Source organism: Nannospalax galili, unplaced genomic scaffold (genome assembly GCF_000622305.1).
Source record: "Nannospalax galili isolate Female #2095 unplaced genomic scaffold, S.galili_v1.0 scaffold433, whole genome shotgun sequence".
In the NCBI taxonomy this organism is placed as follows: Eukaryota; Metazoa; Chordata; class Mammalia; order Rodentia; family Spalacidae; genus Nannospalax; species Nannospalax galili.
The window spans coordinates 7,960,556-7,987,023 of NW_008338715.1; positions in this window are offsets into that span (position 1 = coordinate 7,960,556).

Sequence of the window (26,468 nt, forward strand, 5' to 3'; positions counted from 1 at the left end):
CATATACAAGAAAAAATGCAAGTAAAAATTTATCTAACTTTCAAGAAATGAATATCTGTGATGATGGGGGAAAGTTAAACTAATGTGGAATCAATGATCCTCAGGATAAATTTGTTCTGTATAGTAGATGAATAAGTATTAACAAGTGTATATGACAAGAACCTTATGTAATTAGCACTCCTAATAATAAGCCTAATAATAAGTGTGTTGCTGATTCATGTAGAAATACCAGAACTTTGGATGCTTCTACTTTTATTCAAATCACAAGGCCACTCTGAGCTCAGCCTCAGGCTGAGATATGACAAAACAGATAGTCATAAAACCCACAGTCTGTGGTCTTGAGGAAGCCCCTGCTGCAATGTGTCTTATTTGTTAAAATAGTTAAGATAATGTTGGCATCAGCAACAGATCATGTTATTGGGGCTGTCACAACCCTTGCCCACACTTGCCTGCTATATCTGTTTTATAGAAACACAAACTTATTTAAATTTCCTATAATAGCCTAAGGGCCATATATACTTCTGTACTGGAAGACTCAAATCCATCAATACGATTACTGTCACGGGATGACATGAAAAATTCTATAAAAATTGTATTTATTTCTGGTCCATGCCTTAGTTTCTCTGGAACAAGTCAGCCTAGTCTGGGGCCTCTGCGAAATAAAGGATAAACTTTCTTTACATCTTAAATGCAGTTTGAGTTTTCTCCATGGGCCCGGTCAGTCTCAGGTTAATTCCTATAATGATGGTACAATCCGGTTTCATGATTACTTTGAGCATCAAGGCTTGTCTTGAAAATCCTTGGGCACTGTACAGTTAATTCTAATTATTCAAGATCCAAATGTATTTCAGTAACGGCTTTGTGAATGTTAAACTTTGTGCCATAGATATTTCAAAGACTACAATTTTCACCCTAATTGGTTGTAAAATCCATCCTATTTGAAAATGCATCTTTAGTCAGTCCATTGCTTAGTGACTGTCTACTCTGGTGTTCGACATCACAGCAAGGTAACAGCAAGGCACACAAATGTGCTATGTGCCGTTTTGAAGCTCAGTTCTTATACTAATTATGTCCTGGACTTGCCCTTGGCTCCTGTGCTTCCTCTTGGGTTTACTGTGCTTTCCTCTGCTGTGCAAATGCTAGACTTGTTTTCTCCCTTCCCTTCTGAACGCCACCATTTCAAAGGCCTCAGTGGTTAATAGCCTTTTTGTGTACAGTGGTGTAGAATAGATTAATTGCTTCCACTTCACACACAGGTAGTTCCCTAGATTTTTGAGAACCTCACATTGACTTATTAGAAATTGCTATTCACTTTATTAAAGGAGTCCAATTAAAGCACAGCCATTGTAAAACTAACAACTTTTTTCTTTTCAGATCACATTAACTGTAAACACTTTGAATCTCCTTCATTAAAGACTTTTTTCATGTATTTTCCCCTCACGTTACCTGCTCTATCTGATTCTCCTCTATCCACATTCCTTTAAAAATCCTTTCTAAATAGTTCTACACAGGATATAATATGGAATTTGTCAGGAACCTAACTTCACCCTTGACTTGTTTTAGTGTTATGAGGTATCTTTAAAAAAAAATAAAGTATCTAATATTGCATAACTTTGGTGTTATTTTCTTATTTTTCTCTGAACTATACTTCACTGAAATTGGGTTATTTGTTTGTTTGTTTGACAGGGTCCCCCTAGTCCCAGTCTGCCCGGAAGTCACTATGTGAACTCGCAGAGATCTGGATTAGAGGGATGCTTCGCCATGCCTGCGTGGGTTTTTTGTTTTCGATGCTTTCATTAGCAATTTATCGTCCTCTTTTTTTTTTTAATAAAAAAAAAAAAAAAAAAAAAAAAAAAAAAAAAAAAAAAAAATCCATAGAACAAAAGCTACGAGTCTGGAGTCTGTAATTTACTTGCGGAACGGAGTTGGCTAAGATTGGGATGTTCTTTCTTATATGTAAGAAAAAGGAATAAGTAGAGGTTATAAAGTTGTCTACATCTAAAGTTTAACATAAGAATCGAATATGATTGTAGACATAAAAGGGTGGTCCCTAGCAACATAATAAATATTCAACAAATTAAATTTTAATCATTTTATTATTCATATATTTTGCCTCATCAACTCCACAGTATACCTGCTTTATGATATGTGTACAGTAGGATTGTGTATTTGACAGGGCTGTGTTTCAGCTACTGCTCATATGATATCACTCCATAGAATAGGTGACTATGTACTTTGACATGCCAACAATACAGAAAGGTTTCCACTACTAACATTATTTATTACATCATGTCTCCAGGTAAGTATTAGATAAATATGCCAGTATAAATCCATGGGACATATCAGAAGAAATATGGAAATTAGAAACTACAGTGTCCTTTATCTAGAAAACATGACGTGAAATTTTTAAGAATAGTATTTCAAGAGTAATAATGCATGTTTGACTTTCAGAAGAATCACACTTAAAATATACTAAATATCCAAATTCTGCTTTTATGTGCTTTGTACATATTTGAAATGGACATACACTTTTAAATGTGTATAGGTGTAGTAAGGATGCTCAGTGTAATTTTGTGCCAAGCCTACTAAATTATTATGAAATAAGCACAAATTGGAAACTATAGCTTAAAACAAAGTATTGTCTACAGGTCAAACCGAGCCCAAGGCCTGATTTCAAAAATAAAGGTTTCACAAACACAGCCACATTTATTTATTTGCAAGCTCTATGTGACTGCTATTGCTCCAAGATGACAGAAGTTGAATAACTATGAGAAAGACAATATGTCTGGCAAAACCTAATATATTTGCATTCTGGTCTTTTACAGAAGGTTTACCATTGTTAGCATAAATCATGGCATAGAAGTAGACCTCTCATAGAGAAGAGAAGGAAAATAGAAAAGTGAGTCATTTACAGAATGTCTAGTTGCATTAGTATCAGAAAGCTTACATAAGATTAAGAGGTTGGACACACACCCAAGAGCACTGGGAAACACTTAAGAGACTTGATGGGCCTTTAAAAATATGAAGCAATGACATAAAGTTTGGGATCATTAAGGTAAATGTAGAGATGGGGAAAGGGTCTGAATATGATCAAAATACATTGCATAACATTCTCAAATAATCAATGAAAATATAACACAAAAAATTCTTCCAAAAAGGAAATAATGTGGAATCTTTTTTTTAATACTCTTTTTCCTTTTTCAGAAGAAGCATATCATTACAGCTTTAAAATACTCAATAAGAGTTTCCAGAGCAAAGATACATTTCTTTCAAAAGTGCCTACAAAATTTTTAGGTTCACTGTTGAATTAATACAGTTATACAATACTGAACTCAGTATAAGCCCCATAAGACATAAAATTGAATGAGTTTTTAACCTTTAAAAAAGATCTCAATTTCATTTTAAAATACACTGTTTCTTACAGAAAAACTCATTGTGTTTGCTAATAACACACACTGAGATGTTGGCACATGCATCTCTAATCTGTATGTATCTGATTATTGCTAGGCATAATTGGTTGCACTCGGATCCCTGGAACCTGTGAATGTCTATAAAGCCATCAGGTAGATTTCAATGGTAATGTTTATCACCTCTACTAATTAACATAACATAATTTTTACGCTTCCTCCTCAAATATAATGCATTTTTTAAATTTGTTGATTTGTGTGTGTGTGTGTGTGTGTGTGTGTGTGTGTGTGTGTGTGTGTATCACACAGAACATCCCAAACCATCTTATTCAACTATACACCCACTTCCCAGATGGCACCCACCCTTAGCCTCCCTCTCCCCACTAGAGCCCTTATACTCTGTTATCACTGCTGCTGTCCACTGCGTTGTCGGCACTCCCAGCCGTTCCCCACTACTTTTCCATCTGGTGAATCTAGTCAGCCTATCTAGAAGTCTTTGTTTTAGGGAGGTCAGCAGTTCCTCATCTAGCAGCAATCGGTTGTCAATATTCCTTTAGATAAGACTGGGGTCTGCTGTTCATTTTCCTAGTTCTATGCTGGGTTACTATCTGGGAGTCTCTTGGCCAACAACTCAAAAGAAGGTATCTCCTATCTGGCATTATTGCTTGTTATGTAGCCTTTAGCTATTACATATGGACCCTCAAAAATTATATTGGCCCCTTTAATCGTTGGTTATACTTTCCTTTTGGGTATTTAAGGTCAAATTTATTTTTACTCATAAGGTCTTTTGAGGATCTGTTCCTCAGGGGTCATATGGGCTTGGGAGGAGCCCCTGGATCCTTTCTTTTACCAGTCCCACCTATTTGAAGATAAGTCAAAGGTCCAACTTGATCATGACTGGCTTCACTTGAAAGCATGGAGAAAATGTTTCCTCAGTGTTGACCCTCCTCTTTGTGGACTAGACACTGGTTCAAGTCCATCTTGTGGGGTCACCTTGGCCTCCTTGACAAAGAAGACCTAAAGGTGACCCACCACAATTACAGGACATTTTGAGAGATGCTTATAGTCCCTTGGAACTAGTCGACCTAGGAAGGCATGGATCAAAAACTGTCCTTAATGTCCCTCTGACCAAATTATTATAGGCCTCAAAGTACATCTGTTAAACATCCAAGAAGGTTACTTCCACCAGTCTGGCACTTATAATTACTGTGTGCTATGTAGATAAATCTTGGGCAAAAAACAAATGTTCTCAGATAAACCTTACCTAGACATATATTTATTGATCTGGTATGTATAATTTATCAGTAGGTTGTTGGACTAAGATGGTTCCCTCTGGTTTTAAAACTAGCTAGGCATTAGTTATCTCTCACATTATCTAACCTATCCATCATGGTTTCCCAAATTAAGGTACCTCCATTTTGCTCCTTTCTTCTTTAATAATGGTCCTACCTCACTTGAGCTCCTTCTTTCCCTTTATCCCCTAGGTTCCTTGTACACTCTTCCCTCCCCCCTCCCTTAAACTAACCAAATTCTTTTTCCATATCGCCCTATTAACACCTGTTTCCTACTGTTCTTCTCTTTCAGATTCTTTCTTTTCCTTTACCTCCCTGGTTCCTTTCCACTATCTTGGTCCCTGTAGTTATATCTGGATACATACTCACTTATCAGGATTTGGTTCTAGGATCCACATATGAGGGAGAACAAATGTCAAATTTTTTTCTGAGTCTATGTTACTTCACTTACAACAGTTTCTAGTTACATCCATTTATCTGCAAATTTCATGAATTCATCTTTCTTTACTGCTGAATAAAACTCCATCATATAAATTAACCACATTTTCATTATCGACTTGTCAATTGAGGCACACTTAGGTTGCTTCCATCTCTTAGCTATTGTGAAAAGAGCAGCAACAAACATGGGTGTACAAGTGTCTCTGCAATAGGAAGAGTTCTTTGGTTATATGCCAAGGAGTGGAATAACTGGGCCAAATGGTACATTCATTTGTAGTGTCTTAAGAGTTCTCCACACTGGTTTCCATATGGGTTGAACAAGTTTGCAGCCCCACCAGCAGTGAATGAGTGCCCCCTTTTCCTCACATCCTCTCCAACATTTGGTAACATTTGTTCCCTTGATCTTAGCCAGTCTGACTGGGGTGAGATGAAATCTTAAAGTGGTTTTAATTTGCATTTCTCTAACTATTAGTGATATTGAACATATTTTAAGATGCTTCATAGCCATCTTTACTTCTTCTTTTGAGAACTGTCTGTTCATCTCCTTACCCATCTTTTAATGGGGTTACTTCTTGTCTTGATTCTCTGTTTTTTGAGTCTGTTATATTATCTGGATATTAAACTTCTGTCAGATGTGTTGCTGGTAAAGATTTTTTCCCATTCTGTGGGGCTTCTCTTCACTTCCCTGGTTGCCTCCTTTGATGTACAGAAGATTTTTAGTTTAATGAGGTCTCATTTATTGAATCTTTAGCTTGTATCCCGAACAATTGATATCCAGTGTAAAAAATACTACACCTATGTCTTTTAGGATTTAGCCAATGTTTTCATCTAACAGCTTCAGAGTTTCAGGCTTTACATTGAGGTCTTTGATCCATTTGGAATTGACTTTTGTGGAAGGTGAAAGAGGGTTTTAGTTTCATTCTTCTACAGGTGGAGATCCACTTTTGCCAGCTCATTTGCTGAACATGTTGTCTTTTCTCCAGTGAATGTTCTTGGCCCCTCTGTCAAATATCAGGTGGCTGAAAGTGAATGTACTCATATTTGGGTCTTCAGTTTTGTTCCATTTAACTATGGGTCTATTTTTTGTCAGTACCATGTTGTTTTTATGACTATAGCTCTGTAATTCAGCTTAAATTCTGGTATAGCAATCCCCCCGTGTTGCTCTTAGTCCTCAGAGTTGCTTTGGCTATCTGAGGTCTTTTGTGCCTCCATATGAAACTTAAGATTTTTTTTTCCAATTCTGAAAACTGTCAGGGGATTTTGATAGGCATTGCATTGAATCTATAAATGGCTTTTAGTAGGATGGTCTTTTTCACAATACCAATTCTTCCAATCCACGAACATGGGAGGTCCTTCCATCTTCTGATGTCTTCCTCAATCTCTTTCTTTAAAGATTTAAAATTTTCATTGTAGAGGTGTTTAATATCTTTGGTGAGGTTAATTCTGAGATTTTTTTTTAGCTACTGTGAACAGGAGTGTTTCCATGTACTCTTTCTCTGATTGCTTTGTACTGGTATATAGAAAGGCTACAGACTTTTGTAGGTTAATTTTGTAACCTGCCACTTTTACTGAATGTGTTAATAATATCTAGGAGTTTTATGGTGGAATTTTTAGCACCTCCTACATATAATATCATATTATCTGCAAAAAGGGATAGTTTGATCTCTTTTCCAATTATAATCCTTTAATTTCCTGCTCTTGTCTTACTGCTCTTGCAAGAGTTTCAAGCACTATGTTGAAGAGAAGTGGAGATAGTGAACAGCCTTGTCTGATTTCAGTGGGAATGGTTCCTAATTTCAGTGGGAATGGTTCCAGTTTTTCTCCATTTAGAACAATGTTGGCTGTGGGTTTGTTATATATGGCTTTAATTATGTTGAGGTATGTTCCCTCCAGTCCAATTCCCTCCAGGAATTTGAACATAAATGCATGTTGAATTTTGTCAAAGGCCCTCTCTGCATCTATTGAGATGACCATGTGGTTCTTGTCTTTGAGCCCATTTATATGATTTATGATGTTTATTGACATATGTGTATTGAACCATCCCTGCATCTCTGGGATGAATCTGACTTGATCATGGTGGATGAACTTTTTGATGTGTGCCTGTATGCGGTTTCCAAGTACCTTGTTGAGAATTCTTGCATCTATGTTCAATAAGGATATGGGTCTATAATTTCTCTTTTTGGTTGTATCTTTACCTGGCTTTGGTATTAGAGTGCTGCTGGCTTCATAGAAGGAATTTGGAAGTTCCCCCTCCATTTCTATCATTTTGAGTAAATTAAGTAGTATTGGATATAGATCTTCTTTAAATGTCTGGTAGAATTCTGCTGTAAATCCATCTGGTCCTGGGCTTTTTTTAGCCGGGAGGTTCTGTATTATTGCTTCAATTTCTTTTTGTACATGGGTCTGTTTAAGCTGTTAATCTCTTCTTGGTTTAGTTTTGGTGGTTCCCATGCCTTTAGATATCCATCCGTTTTTTTTTAGGTTTTCAAGTTTAGTAGCATATAGGTTTTTAAAATACACCCTTATAATGTTCTATATCTTTCCGATCTGATGTGATGTTTCCCCTTACATCTCTGATTTTGTTGATTTGGAGGTGCTCTTTCTTTCTTTTGATTAACTGGGCTAGCTATCTGTCAATATTGTTTATCTTTTCAAAGAACCAGCTCTTAGATTCGTTGACTCTTTGTATTGTTTTCCTTGTTTTGATTTCATTAAGTTCTGCCCTGGTTTTTGTTATTTCTTCTTGTCTTCTGGGTTTGGGTTTCATTTGTTCTTACTGTTCAAGTGTCTGGAGTTGCAATGTTAAGTCATTTATGTGTTTTCTCTGATTTTTTTATGTAAGCACTTAGAGCTATAAACTTCCCTCTAAGGACAGTTTTAAGTGTGTTCCAGAGGTTTATATTGTTCTTTTCATTTAGTTTCAGGAATAATTTTATTTCTTTCTTAATTTCTCTTTTGACCCATGCATCATTCAGGAGTGTGTTGTTTAATCTCCATGTGTTCATGTGGTGATTAGGGCTTCTTCCAGTGTTGATTTTTAAGCTTTGTTGAATTGTGGCCTGATAGAATGTAGGGAATTATTTCAATCTTTTTGTATTTGTTGAGAGTTTTTTTTTGTGCCCCAGTATATGGTCAATTTTGGAGAAGGTTCCATGAGGTGCTGAATAGAAAGTGTGTCCTTTGGTGCTTGGGTGGAATACTCAATAGATGTTTGTTAGGTCCATTTTGTATATGGTATTGTTTAATTCAGATATCCCTCTGTTAACTGCCCTGTTAATCTATCTAATGGAGACTGTGGGGTATTGACGTCCCCTACTCTTAATGAGTTGGGATTAATCTGGGTCTTAAAGTCTTGTAGTATTGTTTTCATGAAGTTGGGTGCCCCAGAGTTTGGTGAATATATGTTCATGATTGTAATATCTTCTTGGTTTATCATTCCTTTGATCAGAATGAAGTAGACCTCTTTATCTCTTCTGATTAATTTTAGTTTGAAGTCTATTTTGTCAGATATTAGAATTGTAATGCCTGCTTTTTTCTTAGTACCATTCGCTTGGTATATTTTTTTTTCCATCTTTTCACCTTAAGATAGTGCCTGTGCTTGAAAGTGAAATGAGTTTCTTGCAGACAACAAAAAGATGTGTTTTCTTTATTAATCCATTCCCCTAGTCTATATCTTTTGACTGGGGAGTTCAGTCCCTTAATATTTAAAGTTATTAATGAAAGATGTGTATTGAATCCTTTCACTTTTATTTCTGTTTGCATTCTTCATATAAGTGCACTTTTCCACAGTTATATCTTCATTGAATTTCTTTCTGCAACCCCTTGTGTATAGTCAGTCATCCTTTTCTTCAGCTCTTTGTATTGCTTCCAGAATGCTCTGAAGGGCTGGTTTTGTGGACATGAATTCCTTCAGCTTATTTATGTCATGGAAGATTTTTCTTTCCCCTTTGACTATAATAAACATATTGGCTGGGTATAGTAATCTGGGTTGTCATCTGTGGTCATTTAAAACTGGGAATATTTTGGTCCTTGCTCTTCTGGCTTTCACAGTTTGCATTGAAAAGTCAGCTGTAATCATAGTGGGTTTTTCCTTTATATGTGACTTGTTTCTCTTTTGTAGCTTTCAGTGTTGTCTCTTTGTTCTGTACATTTAGTGTTTTTACTATGATATGCCATGGAGAGTTTCTTTTCTCGTCCTTTATGTTTGGTGTTCTATATGCTTCTTGTATTTGTATGAGAATGTCTTCCTTTAATTTTGAGAAATTTTCTTCTATGATTCTGTTGATGACGTGGTCCATGCTATTATCTTGGGATTCTTCTCCTTCCTGTATGTCTATGATTCCTTAGTTTGGTCTTTTTATGGTGTCACAAATTCCTGCATAGTCCATTCTTATGCTGTGTTAGATAGCTTTAGTGTCAACTTGACACACCTCGGTTGAGGGAGCCTCAATCGGGAAATTGCCTCTATTGGACTGGCCTGTGGCCATGTCTGAAGGGCATCTTCTTGATGAGTGATATGGGAGGGCCCAGCCCACTGTGGGTGGTGCCACCCCTGGCCAGGTGGGCCTGTGTTGCATAGAAAACAGGCTGAGCAGGGGCCAGGGGAGCAAGCCTGTAAGCAGCGTTTCTCCATGGCCTGTGCTCTAGCTCCTGCCTCCAGGTTCTTGCCCTGAGTTCCTACCTTGGGCTCCCTGATGAATGCGTGTGACCTGGGAGATGTAAGACAAATAAACCCTTTTCTCCCTAAGTTGGTACTGGTCAGAGTGTTTTGTCACAGCAATGAGTCAGAACAGTAGAGCTACCAGTACCCTTTGGAGCCAGAAGCTCGTGAGTGAATCCCAGATGTCCAGCCTTGAGCTACTTTGCTGGACTTTGGTTTTGCTTAGGTGTGCCCAATTCTTCCCTTTGAAAGGTGCTCACTCCCTTTTTGCCCTCCGCCCCCATCATATCCATCCCAGTCTGTCTGGTTTATATCCTGAAATATTGTGTTGGATGCTGTGCTGGATAGCTTTAGTGTCAACTTGACACACCTGGGTTGAGGGAGCCTCAATCGGGAAATTGCCTCTACTGGACTGGCCTGTGGCCATGTCTGAAGGGCATCTTCTTGATGAGTGATGTGGGAGGGCCCAGCCCACTGTGGGTGGTGCCACCCCTGGGCAGGTGGGCCTGTGTTGCATAAGAAAACAGGCTGAGCAGGGGCTAGGGGAGCAAGCCTGTAAACAGTGTTCCTCCATGGCCTGTGCTCTAGCTCCTGCCTCCAGGTTCCTGCCCTGAGTTCCTACCTTGGGCTCCCTGATGAATGCATGTGACCTTGGAGATGTAAGACAAATAAACCCTTCTCCCTAAGTTGGTACTGGTCAGAGTGTTTTGTCACAGCAATGAAGAACAAACTAAGACATATGCTTTCTTAAATTTTTCATAATCTTTGCTTGAGTGGCCTAGTCTGTCCATTTTATATTCCAGTCTTGATGTTCTGTTTTCCATTTCATTCATCTTATTGGTGAGGCTTTCTCCTATTGTTTCTAATTGACTTCCTAAGTGTTTCACTTCCTTCTTCATTTCGGCCTGAGTATTCTTCAATATTTCTAACTCTTTTCTGAATTCATTCAGAAGTTTATCCCTATCTTCCTTCAGCTCTGTGATTTCTTTGTGTGTTCTTTAAAGTCACTGAATTCTTTTATCATGTTTATAATTGTTCTTTTGAGTTCCATGTCCTGCATTATCTCTAGGGGTGTTCTCATTGTACTCCTCTGGAAGACTATTGGTATTTGGCCAAGATATGTTAAATTGGTTTTTCATGTTATTGTTTTTTCTCTGTGATTTTGACATGTGAATTTCTTTCACAGTTTCTGATTCATATGTGAGACTCAAGCTTTCAAGTTTAGGTCTGCTTTTTGTAAACTTTATTTGCCTTTTGTGGTTTACTTTTTGGGCATGAAAAGCTGTTTCATCTAAGCTTCCAGTTCTCTCTTTTGATTTTATCTTTGAGTGGCCAGATTACTTTTGTCTTCAGGAGTTCCCACAGAGGCCCAAGTCAGATGAGAATCAAAGCTCTCAGGCTTTCTCCTAAGTTCTGGATCCCTCCAGGAAAAATATTGTCCTTGGGAATTTGGGGGTTGTACTGGCCTGTGAACAGGGCCTAGGAAAGATGCCTGTTTCGGGCAGCTGGTGGACGTGCCACCCAGAGGCACAAAGGGAGTTGGGGGTGGGAAGAGGCCCCAAGGGCTCCTGGGGACTTCACTGAGGAACTGGGTTGCAAAGGATCAGGAAGCTGAGAAGAGGTCAACTCTGGTGTCCAGGAAAGAGGCTGGGGGATTGTGCAGCCCAGGGAAGCAGAGGGAGGTGAGGATGGGACCAGCCCAGAGAGCTCTGGGGAGAGAGGCTGGTGGGTTGTGCTGCCCAGGAAAGCAGAGGGAGTTGAGGCTGGGACCAGGCCCAGATGGCTGGGGCGGGGGGAGTGGGGGACCAGGAGTTACTCTGGATGCAAGGGATCAGGAAGAAGTGATGGTTCCAGCTGAGAAGTCAACCCAGGCATCCAGGAAAGAAGCTGGTGGGTGGTGTAGCCCAGGGAAGCAGAGGGGTGTGAGGGCAGGACCAGGCCCAGAGGGCTCCCAGGAGAGACACTGGAGGGTTGTACAGCCCAGGGAAGCAGAGGGAGGTGAGGGGGGAATGTGGAATCTTTTGTAATTCAGTTTCTCCTAGTTTTTCAGGAGAATTCAAAGTAAAACCAAGAAATAAGCTACTATTGTTTCTTCTTATATTTTTAATTTTTCAATTTCAATCACACCATAGCCATAAACATTGTTTCTTTCTTTTTCTTTTTATTTTTTAAGCAACACCTGGGCATATAGGCTCTCACCTTAATCCTAGCTTTCAGAAGGCTGAGGCAGGGGGTTACTGTGAGTCCAAATTCAAATTGTACTACATTGTAAGCTCCACTGGACAGCCTGGGCTAGAAACATAACTCTGTCTAAGCAAAAGCAAAGAAAAAGCAACAATAATTCAACTCAAACTTGACATGAGTTTAAACTCTAAGATGTTATTTTGATATTAGTTTGAATGATGCTATGTTAATGACACAGGGAATATTTTCAAAATTATGTTAACTCCATCCAAAAGTCCAAAATGGATTAACTTTAATTTTCTATTAATTTATTTTGTACATGTACAAATGTATTGCCTGCATGTATATAAGTGCACCTGTGTCATGCAATACCCATGGCGGTCAGAAGAGGATGTGGTATCCCCTGGAATTGGAGTTATGGACAGTTGTTAGCCACCATGTGGGTGCTGGGAACTAAACTTGGGTTCTCTGCAAAGAACAGGCAGTGCTCTTAACTGCTGAGCCATAACAGATTAATTTTGAAATAATTGTGCTTTAATGAAATTTCAAGCATCATTTTCTATCTGGATGAACACTGAAAATAGTTCTGGAAGATTTGAAAAAAAAAAAAAAAAAAAAAAAAACAGCTCCTGTTCCTTTATCTGCTCCACACATTTCACATGAATCTGAACGTTGCTTGGAAAGTCAGAATTCTATGAGAGGAAGTATTGATTTTTATCAACCTGAAAAGTGAAACAAGAGGGAGAACGACATTGCTAGCCGTGGGGAGTTTGGTTCAGGTCAACAACCCCTAAGTGTTGTGAGAATTGTTCAGAAATTACAAATGTTGTTGGGCTAAAGGACTCTGACATGGGCTAGAAAACACATTCTGACATTGGGTAGTATGCGGTCCCCATTACTCTACAGTCCTTGAAATTCAGAGTATTGAGTACACCCATTGGCCTCACAGAAGGTCAAATTAAGCAGATTTTCAGAATGACATTTGGGCTAGGTGAAGCAAAAATTCAAATGCAAAGTTAATTTCAATGGCTGCTGTTTTGCTTGTGCCTGTCCACACTATCTAAGATGTCATTACATTAAGACATAATGTGATGAGTGCCTATAGAAAGTAAATGTGAACCAGCAAAGCATGAAAAATGGCTTTGTGCCTTCTGTATATTCTTCCCTCTTTATATTTTTGGCTGGTGTACTCCTATTAAACCTAACCCTAACCTAGCTGTTTAATTGTTTGTTGTGCTTTTGTTTTGCTTTGTTTACATTTTTCTTATAAAATTACAAGCCTAGCTTTGCAACTGGTTGCAAAGAAGTAACTATTTAGACATCTTCTATTATCATTTATGGTTTAGAAGTATATTATTTTTGTTGCTGTTGATGATCCTGTTAATACTCTTTGAATGTTATCTTTTACCAGTCTTTACCAGGGAAGGAAAATTACATGAACATATGTCACATGTTACTCAATCACTACCCTTTCAGTATCATCTTTAAAAAGTCTGACTTTCCCCCTCCCAGCAGCCTTCAGCTGCCACTAGTTACTCAGCTACTTGGACTTTCTTCCCCACTTCCCCAATTCTGGTAATGTGCATCAACCAAGAGGCTGAAGAGTGTGTATCCTTGAATAGGACACCTATTTCAAACTTCTGCCACCCAAGGAGCAGGAGTCTTGCAATGAGGAGGCAGAAAGAGTATAAGAGCCAAAGGTGGTAGACAACCACAAAGAAACAGTTTTTCAGTTTGTCTGTTACTCATGAACTCACAGAAAGAGTGACAAGATGTGTAAGTCCCAATAAGCTAAAATTGACAATTTTTGATCCTAAGCCTACCTTTTTCCTGAGAGGATGTCAGTACCAAAAATACATTGGAGGTCCAACTTTCAGCTATCTAAAGGATTTCTTAACAACATAACTTGAGGTTGAGAATTCCTCACCTGTATTGTGATCATGTGTCCCAGCAGTATCACACAATTAGTGCATTAGCGTGTTAACAAATTACACAAAGTATACTTTGGAAAAACAATCAAAACAGATACAGATCAAGAGACCCATGGAAAACAGTAATCTAGCCAATCTAACATGGAAAAGAAATTCTAACAGTAGCCTACAAAATACATTCTTATCTAAAAAGCACATGCACATTGTCATATAAGTACACAAATGAAATATTGAGTACTGTCTTAGCTTTTCACTGCCTCAGGCATATTAGCTTTATAAAGAATGGAGGTTGATTCAGCTCACAGTTTGAGAAACTGAAAGTCCAAACAGCATAATACTAGCTCTAGTAAGGGTTCTCTGGTGTGTACTGGGAAGAGGAAGTGATCACTCGCTTCTAGACACAGGAAAGCTGAGAGAGATTACGAGATCACATTTGGCGTTTTACACTAACTTGTGCTGGTGCACCTCACTCCAGAGGCTGGTAGACTCTCCCTAGGTCATGCTCTAAGTGACCTATCGGCCTCTTATAAACTTTACCTCTCCTCCCAGTGTAGCCACCCATGGGACCAAATCTCCATCATGTGAACCTTTGGGGGACATAAAACACATGCCAAGCCAGAAGAAGTCTTCTATGACTTTTAATTTATTATATTTAATTTTTATTTTATGTGTATGAGTATATTGTCTTCATGTATGTAAGTGCACCTGTGTCATGCAATGGCTGCAGAGGTCAGAAGAGGCATCAGATTCCCTGGAACTGGAGTTAAGGATGGTTTTTGACCTCCATGTGACTACTGGGAACGGAAGCCCAGTTCCTTTCAAGAACAGCCAGTGCTCTTACCTGCTGAGCATCTCTCCAGCTCACGACATTAAAGTGTTTTACAATTGTTTGTACTTGTTGTTTCCCATTATATTTTTACTTCATGGTTTCAATTTTTAATTTTGGCTAAAGTGTATTTCAAAAAGTAGATACCTAAATTGAGAATTTCTTTTTCCTTTGTAAAATGTTTGTAACTTCAATATGTTTGTGTGGAAATCCAAGGATCCTACTAATAGTCTCATAATGTAAATGTAATCCTGTTCTCTAAATTGTAGCAAATTATCCTAATTATAATTTTTATACTTAACACCCTATGAAAAGATAAGCAAGTAAAAGTTTCTCACAAAAGATAATAACAGCACTTCAGATACATGAATAAATGATAAATTGATTAAAAGTAGAAGCATAAAACATGTAAGGCAGAAAGAAAATTTATCACACATAGTATTTGGTTTATATATTATGAGAAACAGTTTTCAAATTTAGTTATCTCAGGTTAGACTATTTAATATGTTTTCCATTACGAAAAGTGTTTAGTGATTCTGAGATACTCATGAATTGATTCATTCATACAACAAATGTTAACTGGAAAAGTGCTTGTGCTAGATTCAAAGTAGAAGCTGAGTTAAGGTGCTTCTCTGAAGCTATATGACTGTCTCTTGTAATGTATCCAATACAGGAGACAGTCATATAAACAAATAATGTACCTAACAAAATGGAAGCAGAGTCAGGAGAAACACATAAATAGAACCAAACTAGGCAAGTTTGGTATACTCAGAATGTGACCTGTCACAGGGACGGCTCAAATTAAGAATTCACCATGAAGTGTCTGGTAAAAAGGAGCATTAATATTTTCATAAACTTATATGAATACAAAGTTTCTACCTAATTGGCAGGCCCCAAATACTGAATAGATTATACCTTGTGAATAAAATTAATTCAGCAGAAAACTGGAATATAAACATGATTTGCTTTGTGTATTTTCTAATGCTTTCATTTTTCACTGTTAAATATTTTATTAATATCAGTCATGTGTAATATTAATTTCTGTTCACAAAGCAGAGTTGAAAGCCTGTTAACCACCAGGGTGTTTGAAATGAACATTTTTTGTCATCATAAAAGCCATTGGGTGATTTTTCTGAGGTTATACAACCTGCTTTCTTATTAAAGATATTCTTAGTGCCAAGCATTATGCAACACATTGCAGATATAAGAAAAATGAAAACAAATACAGTCTTTTTAACAGAAATTAATATCTTCCTGCAGGGGAAGGACTTGGGGCTAAATCAAATAATCTTTAAACAGATGAACTTGTACTGAGGAACATCTGGGTACACTAACTTACCACAAGAGGCCTTAACATATATGACACAATGCATAAAATCCTGTGGGTGGGAGCTCTATAGGGGAGTGCAGATGGGGAAGGGGGCATATAGATGGTTAAGATGTTTTGTATGAAAGGCACAAAAATTCAATTAAAAAAACGAAAAGTTAAAAAATATTAAAAGAAATATTTAGGGAAAAATTAAGGATTTAATCTAATGTTATGATCAAGGAAACTTTCCCTGATACAGAAATCAAAGAAGAGTCCAAGTTAGCAAAGAGAGAGGATGTGTGTCCAGAAATGGGCAGATAGGACAGGGGAGAAAATTCACAAGTGAAGAGAAACATTTTCAAAAGCCTGTAAAAAAGGGACATTCAATGATTCATTCAGAGTTGGTTAGTCAGCTTAAGGGTTTTAATATTCACACTCAGAAACATAAGAAGCCAATAGAGGGTCAAAGTCAAAGACATAGCCATCCAACAGCCTAAAAGAACTCAAAGAAGGAACTTTTACAAGTTAGAAATTCAGTTGCTGATAAAGAAGCTTTCATTGGAAACTCATAGACATAAAAAAGGCACTTAGCCAATCTGAGGGTTTTGGAACGTCCCTCTAGGGAATAAAAAGCCTGAACAGAATCTTGGAGAAGAAGTAAAATTGATCAAGATAAAGGGAGATAGACAGTCTAGGTTAAAAGGCAAACTATGTGCAGAAAAAGAAACTGAAATAAATGGCATAGATGGAAGAGAGAGATTAAAAAGCCATCAGAAGAAGAAATGAGACAGGGGATCTTTAGCTATGGAGACACATGAAACCATGACAGAATTATGATTTTGTTATTAATAGTAATTTTCCATAAACAAGGTAAATCATGAAAGGGTAGAAAGCAGGTCAGTGTAATGATTCTTGTCTTACATACTGGTCAGAATAATAGGTTTTCTAAGGGACTTAAATAAGTTATACCAAATGGGGTTAGAATAATAGGTTTTCTGAGGGGACCAATAACAGACGCATGGAGACAAATAATGATAATTAAATAGAATTATGTAGTAAGGGTGGAAAAATAGTAGATGGTACAGTTGATAAGAATCATTAATATAATATGGAGGTGAGAAAATCTAGAAAAATATTTCATTGTCTAAGCATATAACAGATTCATTTAATAACATTGGTAATAAATATACAGATGTTGGATAAAATATAATGTTTACAGAGTTCAGATTTCTGGAATAACAGTGTAAGAAGTTAGATAAAGGTAAGTATTAAACTGTTCAAAATTAACACAACTTCTCATTCAATGTCTCTAGAGACTGATGAGAATGTTTTCAGCAATTAAAAGTCAAACTGCATTCATTCAGCATCTATGGAAACTAGAAAGAAGAATGAATTGCTCTGACACACTCAAGCATCCATCTCCTAGAAGTTGTGCTGTAAAAGAAATGTTCCAGTCTTTCCCGGCTCCTTCAAGCCCCTGAGGTAGAAGTGTCATACTGGGTAGATTTCACAGCCACTGAAGATGAGCAGACCCACTATCCGAACACTGTGTTGACTACTACATGATGCCAACCCTAAGGGCAACTCCTAGGAATTCAGGCGTCTTAAAAAAAAATCACTACACTTATTTAATTATGTTTATGTGCCCTCATGCACACATGGACAGTGTATTTATGCAGGTCAGAGGACAACAATGGAAATCAGTTCTTTCTTTACACCATGTGGGTCCCAGGGATTGAAAGTACATTGTCAGGTATGGGAGCAAGTGCCTTTATCTGCAGAGCCATCAATCCTATCAGAAGTCAGACTTAAATAGAAGAAAAAACAATTTAGCTGAGATTTCAAATGCAGCACATTGCAAAGAAATCTACTTTCACTGAATTAATGTAAACAAGTCATGAAACCAAAGAGCTCTTGCCAAAGGTGGAGAAAAGAGAAGCTTCTAGAGTTGCTCTATGTCTAATGTCTAGAGTTGCTATAATATTTAGCATGTCAAATTTTAAATCTTTAATGATGTTCATCAAGAACCACTAAAATTTGATAAATCAATTCTATAGACTTTTGTTTCCTTGGAGATTTCTTTAAAATTCTAAAAATAATTTATCAAGTTTTGCACATTTCTTACAATAGATTTTAATAAACTTTAGACCCTGCCCACCACCCATATTCCCCATAGCCCTCTATGGGATTTCATGCATTCTGCCATACATGATAAGTCCTATCTGGTCAAATATTTGTACCCAGATGTCCCTTAGTGTAATTTCAACTGCTGGAGTCTAGTCAACCTATCTAGAGTCACTCTCTTAAAGAAGGTCTAGTCTTCCTTACCTAGCACTAATCAGTTGCCAATAGTTCTTCTGCTGGGGTTAAGGCCTATATCCCATTTCCACTTGTTCTATGCTGGGATTTTGTCTGATTGAGTTCTCATTGGCTGCTCTTAACACTAAGCCATCTTGCCAGCCCCAAAGATATTTCTAAGACAGTTTACCTGTGAATGTTAACCCTACCTGAACATAAAAGCTGAGAATGAGGTGTTTTCTTTCCAGACATTTCCCAGTTGTTGTGGTTACACTGAAGTGTCCCCCAAGAATTTATTTTTCTGAATATGAAGATATGACTCGGTGGTTGGTTAAGAATGATTGCCGAGCAAGCAAGAGGACCTGATCCACCACCCACATAAAATATTGGGCATGTCAGTGCACTTGTTTATAACCTTGGCACAGTGGGAGCATCAAAACAAGAGACTCATCAGGCTTCCTGACTGTCAGACTAGCTCCCTATTCAGTGAAAGACCCTTTCTCAAATGAATAAGGCAGAGAATGAGAGAGTAGGTCACAAAATAGCCTCCTCTAGCCTTCCATTCATATTCCCAAGTCAAGCAATACCACATATGTGCACATGCACACACACATGAATAATAATAATATAATAAATTTTCCTAACTTTAAGTTAGTGTATTATAAATTATCTTGAGGATAATTTATATTAGAATATGAACTCCTCATAGGCAAGAACCTTGTCTTTTCCTATTAAAAGAATTGCATAAAAATTTAAAGACTTTAATATTAGTTTTTGATGTCTTAATGATGTCCCCTAAAGTTTAATATCAAAACAGTTGAGTTATCTGATTGTCTCCCAGGGAAATCAATATTTAGTCCTAGTTTGTAATATATGAAATCATTCTTATAATGCCCTGGTATGGATTGATTAATTGCCTAATAGCACATATACTCACATGCATCTCACAGAACTACACAGATATCTACATTGTTATATGAATGCCTGGTAACTATATGCAAATGAGTACATGTACATGGGCAAAGATTTTGCAGTTAAGCTAGAGATGTCCACATATTCTTTCCTATTTTCCTCTATACTCAGTGATGTATAACATCATCATATTTAAACCTGATTTCTAAATGTCTTTTAATGTCAAATAAAACTACATTTTCATTTTAAGATAAGTAAATTGATGATAGACTCTTCTCATACATGTTTACAAAACTACCTCAAATAATAACATATAGTTTAACATGGATAAAAATGAGTTTATTGATCACAAGATTAAAGATTCCTTCTAGCAATGGTTTCCAAGTTTTGGAAGGCACAATAAGCCTTAGGAAAATATTACTTATACCTCAACTGTTAAAGACTGATGTGTATTTGTGTAAGTACTATTACTCATATCCTAGACAAGATTTGTCTTTGCTTTTTTGAAATATGATGATATTTTCTTTAACTTTTCTGCGATTATTGATAAGAAACTCCATTGCAGAAAAATACAGCTGCAAATATTATCACAATTCAAAACTGATTTCTTTCTAAGTATCATAGTCAATAATTCAAATACCCTAAAGCATTTGTTTTTGCCCTGCTATTTTTAAGATTTACAGAAACCCTGCTGATCAAGGCTGTGATTTACATATTTTGTTTTGAATAATGTACTGCTTCATTTCCTCACAGCCTGTACAGCCTACTAGTGAGGAAAAGCCCTTGTTTTGTGTAGAATCTGCACAAAATTTAATTTCACTTTGTTCTCTTCACTAGTTGGTCTCTACAGCCCCTTTGCATCAGACTTAAAATTGGCCAGTTAAGTGACTCCGGAGACTGTATATCATATATAAGTGTGCCCTGTAAAGGGGAAAATTGGTAAAAGGCCACGTGAGTCGAATTCATTCTCACCACCAACAGAGATTTATCAGCTTTCTCTGGATGGCAGCTCCATGATTTGATTTGGGTCCTGGAGATATAATTGAGAAATAACTAGAAAATAACACCTAAGGAAGGAAGAAGGAAGGAAGATGGAGATGAGGCAAGGGTGGACTGTGATCAGTTGCAGTGGAAGCCTGAGCCAGCCTCACAGGCAGCTCTAGAACTGTGATACTATTTCAGAGTCCTCACATTCAGTATAAATGAGTAATTGGAAAGAGGATTTCATTAAAGAAAGAGCATTTGGTGAGGCAACTGATGGCAAGAGGGATACACGTGGAAAGATGTACTCATGAGCGATTTGTCAATGAGGATGAATAATGCTTCTGTCCTGAAGGGAGGGTCAAGAACCTGCAGCAGCCTCCACTAATGGTCACAAAACTATCATTGCTTTACTCCTTGGTCTTCCTTCATTTTAAAACCTATACAATGACACTGTCTTAGAAATCACTTGCTGTATCCTGGAATCATTTTTTTCTTTTGTCATTGCTGAATAGTATCAGGACTTTTTTATGTATTGACTGGATTTCTGTGACATGTTTTCTATCAAAATCTCAAAATACAATTCAGAGGAAATTTAAGACATAGCAATTCAAACTGTGGTGCTATTATTGAACCCAAAAGAAAAAAGTAAAAAAAAAAGGATAATAAGAAAAACATTTCTTATGCAAAAATCAATGTAGGAATTCCATCAATTGACAACTTATTAAGGGTGAGAAATCTCACCATTAATTCTTTATACAAGAATTTTCTATAAAGAAGTCATGTGAAACACAAAGAAGTCACCCAAGTCTCAAAAGAAAACATGAAAGGCAAGAGACCCAGGCTTCTGGAATAAAGAAATAGTACCTAAGAATAATTTGAAAAATAATATTCTATATTAATAGCATATCTTCATATTAGAAGAATGAGCACAGCACTGGAAACATAATGTACCGTGCAGATTCCCTCAAGACTTCCATGAAAATCATAAAGGTAGCATAACAATATCAACATGATTATAAGCCATTGGAAGTTTCCAAAAACACTTTGAAGGTATGGGTAATGAGATGATTCATTGATTAAAACACTTTCTGAGCAAGCCTAGTGACTTGAGATCAGATCCCTAAATCCACATAAAACAGACGCAGAAGCTTGCTCAGGCATCTGTAATCCCTGTGATCCTAAAGACAGGAAATGGAGACAGGAAAATCCCAGAAAGTTCACAGAGGATCTACTTGCATATGCAGAGCCAAACAAAGAGAGAACCTGTCTCAGATAAACTGGAAGATGACCTAAGCCAAAGGTTCTTCTTTTATTCCTCATGTGCTAAATTGTTGGGAGCTACTATTATTATGGGCACAGCCATTGCTGCATTAGGCTGTGGCACCTTGCCTTGACTTAAGCATTGGAGAAAGAATGCTTCCATCCTGGGAGTTTCCCTGCTCTCTGCTTCTGTGGTCTGAGTTGACAGGCTATGCTTCCCTGATTAATTGGCAGTCTAGGAAACATAACCAAAGAGTTCTGTTTCAATTTATGGGCACTGGAGTTTCTCAGCACCCTTAACTTGGTTTCTATATAGAAATAATGAATTATAGTAGTTGCTAAGAGTAATCATAAAGAGTACACCTTATATCTAAGATATTATAAATAGTATGTAGCTGAATCTTGGATACTGTAAAAGTTGTGTGAATTTCGGTTGGTGAAGTATTCTGGGTAGTAACATAATATATCCTTGGTTATTCATTGGTTACTTTCTGTATAGTGATGTATCCTTAGTTATTCCTTGGTTACTCCAGATCTGATTCCTATATAAGCTTGTTTTAGCTCACAATAAACTTGCACTGGCACATAGACCTCTGCATTCCCTGTGTCTTGATTTCTATTCGATGGAGTCCCTAAGCCCATCAGGCTTGGTTTGTGGTCACTACACCGTGACACTAAGTGACATATGCACCCCTGTATACAGACACACACACACACATACACACACACACAAATTAGTAATAATAATAAATAATTTAAAGCAGTATCTCTGTATCAAAGAATCTCAGAAAGTGAAGTGTCTGAATATTCAGCCATCCAGCAGAAAATTACAGGATGCCTTCCATGTGTCAAACATTAAGGGAATATAAAAGTGAATTTAAAGTGTTGCTGTTATTTCCCTAGCCTTGACTGTATCCCATTTCTTTTACCACATTTATTAAAAAATGTGCAATCCTCTTCCACAGTAGATGAAGAACATTTCTTTGGCTCTTGATTTTAGAAATCGAAAAGAATTGAGACCATTTGCTACAAAACCAAGTGTCGTCCTTTTTGAAATTGAATTTTGCAATTATTATACAATATAATTTTATGGTATTTAGATCCCTTACCCTATTAGCACTTCCCCTATTGCCCCATCCAAGTTAATGTGCTCATATGCATAAGTTTGTGCAAATTGCTTAATATTAACTAATGAAAAATATATTTTCAGAGATATTTCATAGTTAAATGTCATGGGAAAATATATGGATATAACATATACAATGTACCTTGATAAATGGCTTAAAAGAGATAGCAACTGAATCCTGGAAGAAATTAGTTGTAAAAATAACTGCCTAAAATAATTAAAGTATAAGAGAAAGTATGATATTATGAGTACAATAATAATTCATCAAACATTCTAGAGACTGCAGAGCCACAGATTGTTTTTAATGTAAAAAAATCATACAGCTGGCAGTAATTCCAGACAGACAGAGAAGGAAATATGCACTCATTCAGATATCTAATTCTAATTCTGCTAAGAATGGCTCGTCTAATAAACAAACAAAAAAAAAGTGTTAATCTTCCAGCCAAGTTCATCTCACAACAGATTGTGCAAGGCAGTGAGAAAAACTGCTTACTCTGAGTTTAATTTTTAATGAGCAAAGAAAAGCCTGTTAGTGAACTCAACCATAGAAAATGATATCCATATCTTGGAAAAATGCCATGTAAGATCATATTTAGGTAATTTTTAGGATAGTTTGAGATGTACAGACAAGGTGCAGAGGTACTAGAAAAAGCTTACACATTTCTCAACACTGTGCCTGCTTTTTACAGTACATTTGTCACAATGAACAAATAGTTATACATTATTTATGAATGTCCATTTTTTTCCATTTCTCTGGTTTTACCTAATATGTTTTTCTCCTCCAGATTTTCATTCTAGAAATCACAGTAAGTCATCATCTCATAAGTCATGCTATATTTGTTTTAAAATCCTGTCATCTTGGCTTGGCCAGTTTCTCAGATATTCTTTGTTATAATGCTTTATGGATGTATACCTGTCCTCACTTGACACAAGTTTGATGAGAATCTGCAAGATTCACTGTAGAGTAAAGGGTTTGTAGTGACCACTGAGGTATAGTCTCATTCTCTTCAAGTTGTATCCAGAATATAAGCCATCTATGTTACTTGTCACTGGGGATAGGACCCTTGGTCATCTTATTCTGGCCAAGAAATGTTCAAAGATTTCTCCACAGCAAAGTTGCCTTTTCATTCCTATCAATACTGTACCTATTGGAAGAAAGTCACTCTGTGGAGTCCACATTTAAGGAATAGGGAATTGTGAGACCTCTTCCTGACAATTTATATTAATTATTTGGAATAATTATGAATGGGAATATTGCCTACTGTTTCATTTTATTATTTAATAATTTGTATTCATATGGGCACAAAAATATATTTTTCATATTTGCACTTAAAATTCATGTTTTTCATTTCTTGTCTGGAGGAATAGGGTCCAGCTATGTCAAACAGACTGGTCATGAATCCACAGGTTCAAGGAAACTTCGAATTCAAGCCACCTGAATGGCTAGCATGATAAATATTTTATCCACTGCAGTCATCTCAATGTTATTAATGCCAGTGCTCAGTGTGCTTATGTGCTGATATGTGTGTGCGTGTGCTTTTTCTTGCTTTCTGGTTCGACATTGAAGAATACGTAATCTAGACCTGAGTTCTGGTTGTCATGCGACTGCTCTGTTACTGTAGTATTAATGCTTCTAGAGTCTCTTAACCAACAGAGCCAGGGCACAAATGTGAACCTAACAAGCTCCATGTATCTGTATCTACTGATATTTCTTTGTACTACAATTCAATTAAATTTTTATTAATTAAAACAATAATTTATAATAAAGATCTTTTGTGCAAAACAGTATCTTAGACTTCTTTGCATTTTCAACATTTTAATTGAATTTTTGAGATTTTCACACAATATAGTCTGATGTGTTTAAGATCTTCCCCCTCGTTGCAGCTCTCACTATTGCTTCTTGCCCAATTTAGTGAACCCTCTTGGTAGATCTAATGGATTTATCCACATTGGTATTTCTTTTGTAGTCATTTGCATGCTAAGCCAAAACATCAGCTTATGCTGATATCTTCAACAGTCAACTGTACCAACATAAATAGTTCAAGCTTCCACTATTTGTCTATTTATTGTGTCCCATTCCAGCAGTGGAAACGTGACTCACACCATCCATTTACTCAATAGTTAAATTGTTAACATATATGCCTATGGGAAATAATTTTATCAAGAACAAGTACATTCCTTTAGGTCTCTCAAATCACTCTCCAAAGGCCTTTTTTAGGTCAATATCATTTTCCCATCTTCATTGAGTTCTTAGATTGGTACAGCAGATAAGCACATCACATATTCCACATGCATCCATATCATTCACCAAGTATTTACTTTGCAAATGTTTTCTCTAAAAATGGTTGTCAACATTGCATTTTGCAGAGCATAAGTTTTAATTTCAATGAAGTTCAATTTGTCAAATTTCTTTTCCTTTCGTGAATCATTATTTGGATTTATAGTTAAATACTCAATGCTAAACCCAAGGTCTTGGAAATTATCTTCTGTTTACTTCTATACAGGAAGAAAATATAGCCTTTCATTTAAATTTAGGTCAGTGATCAATTTGCAGTTGATTGTGATGTCTATGCATGTATTCATCATTTATCTCATAATAATATCTACATTTTCCTGAACAATCTGTTGATAAGCTTTCCCTTGAATAAATTTTGCATTTATCAAAAAAGTCAGTTACACTTATATAGATTTAGTTCTATGTTTTTCATTCCATCCCAATGGTGAATGTACCTATTTTAAACAAATAATATAATATTATCTAATACTGCATCATTGTAGCAAGTCTTTGTAATGGCTGATTTTATGTGCTAAATTGGCTAGGCCAGATATACAATAAAACATTACTTAAGATAATTGAACAAAGCCTTTTAATGATATTAACATTTAAATCAGTGGAGTGTATGTAATATAGATTGCCCTTCATACTGGCTAGACTCAATCTAACCAGTTAGTGACCCTTCTAAGAATGTACTGATTTCTTTCTTGAAGAAAATATTCTACCAACAGACAGCGTTTGTGCTTAGTTAAAATTGTAAGAGACCAATACACAAAACAGAACCGTCATTCAAGTAAGTAAATTCCTTTGCTCCAACAATCCTCAAGCCATTTTGGAACTTGAAGGCACACTGTCCTGCTCTCCAAAGAAATCACATGGTATGAGATATAAAAGTTCTCAGACCACTTTATTTGTCAAATCAGTTTTGATGTCCAAACCAAATTTGTACAGGTGTCTATAGTGTATGTCAAGATCATCTGAAACATTAGGATCTTCTTTTTTCTGTTACAATTGAAACTTATTTTTAGTGTTAACAAATGTATATATTTATGGTTTATCATGTGATATTTTGATTCATATATGCAAAGTGTAGTTATGAAATCTGAGTAATCAGCCACTCAGTAAAGTATCTGTAGAGTGTGTGTTCTGGATAGGATTCCTATGTTGAACCTCAACCATCCATCAAATAATCTTTTTTTTTTTACATTGCAAAAGTCTTTTATTTGCTGTATAACAATTTTCTCTGAGATGTGTTAAGCCCAAGGAGGTCCTCAAAGAGAGTATTTAAGTCTCAGGAAGTTCTAAAGGGAAGCTCCTTAAGACACAGGAAGCAGGGACTGGAGAGATTACTCAGTGGTGAAGGGCACTTGTTGCTCTTTCAGACATCAGGAATTCAGTTCCTAGCACTCATGTTAGGTGGTACACAACCACCTCTAACTCCAGCTCCAGGGGACCTAGTGCCCTCCTCTGATTCCTATGGGCACCTGCACTCATATGTACATACTTCCACATAGACACACATATACACACAATTTTTTTTAAAAAAGATGTTCACAATACAACCTG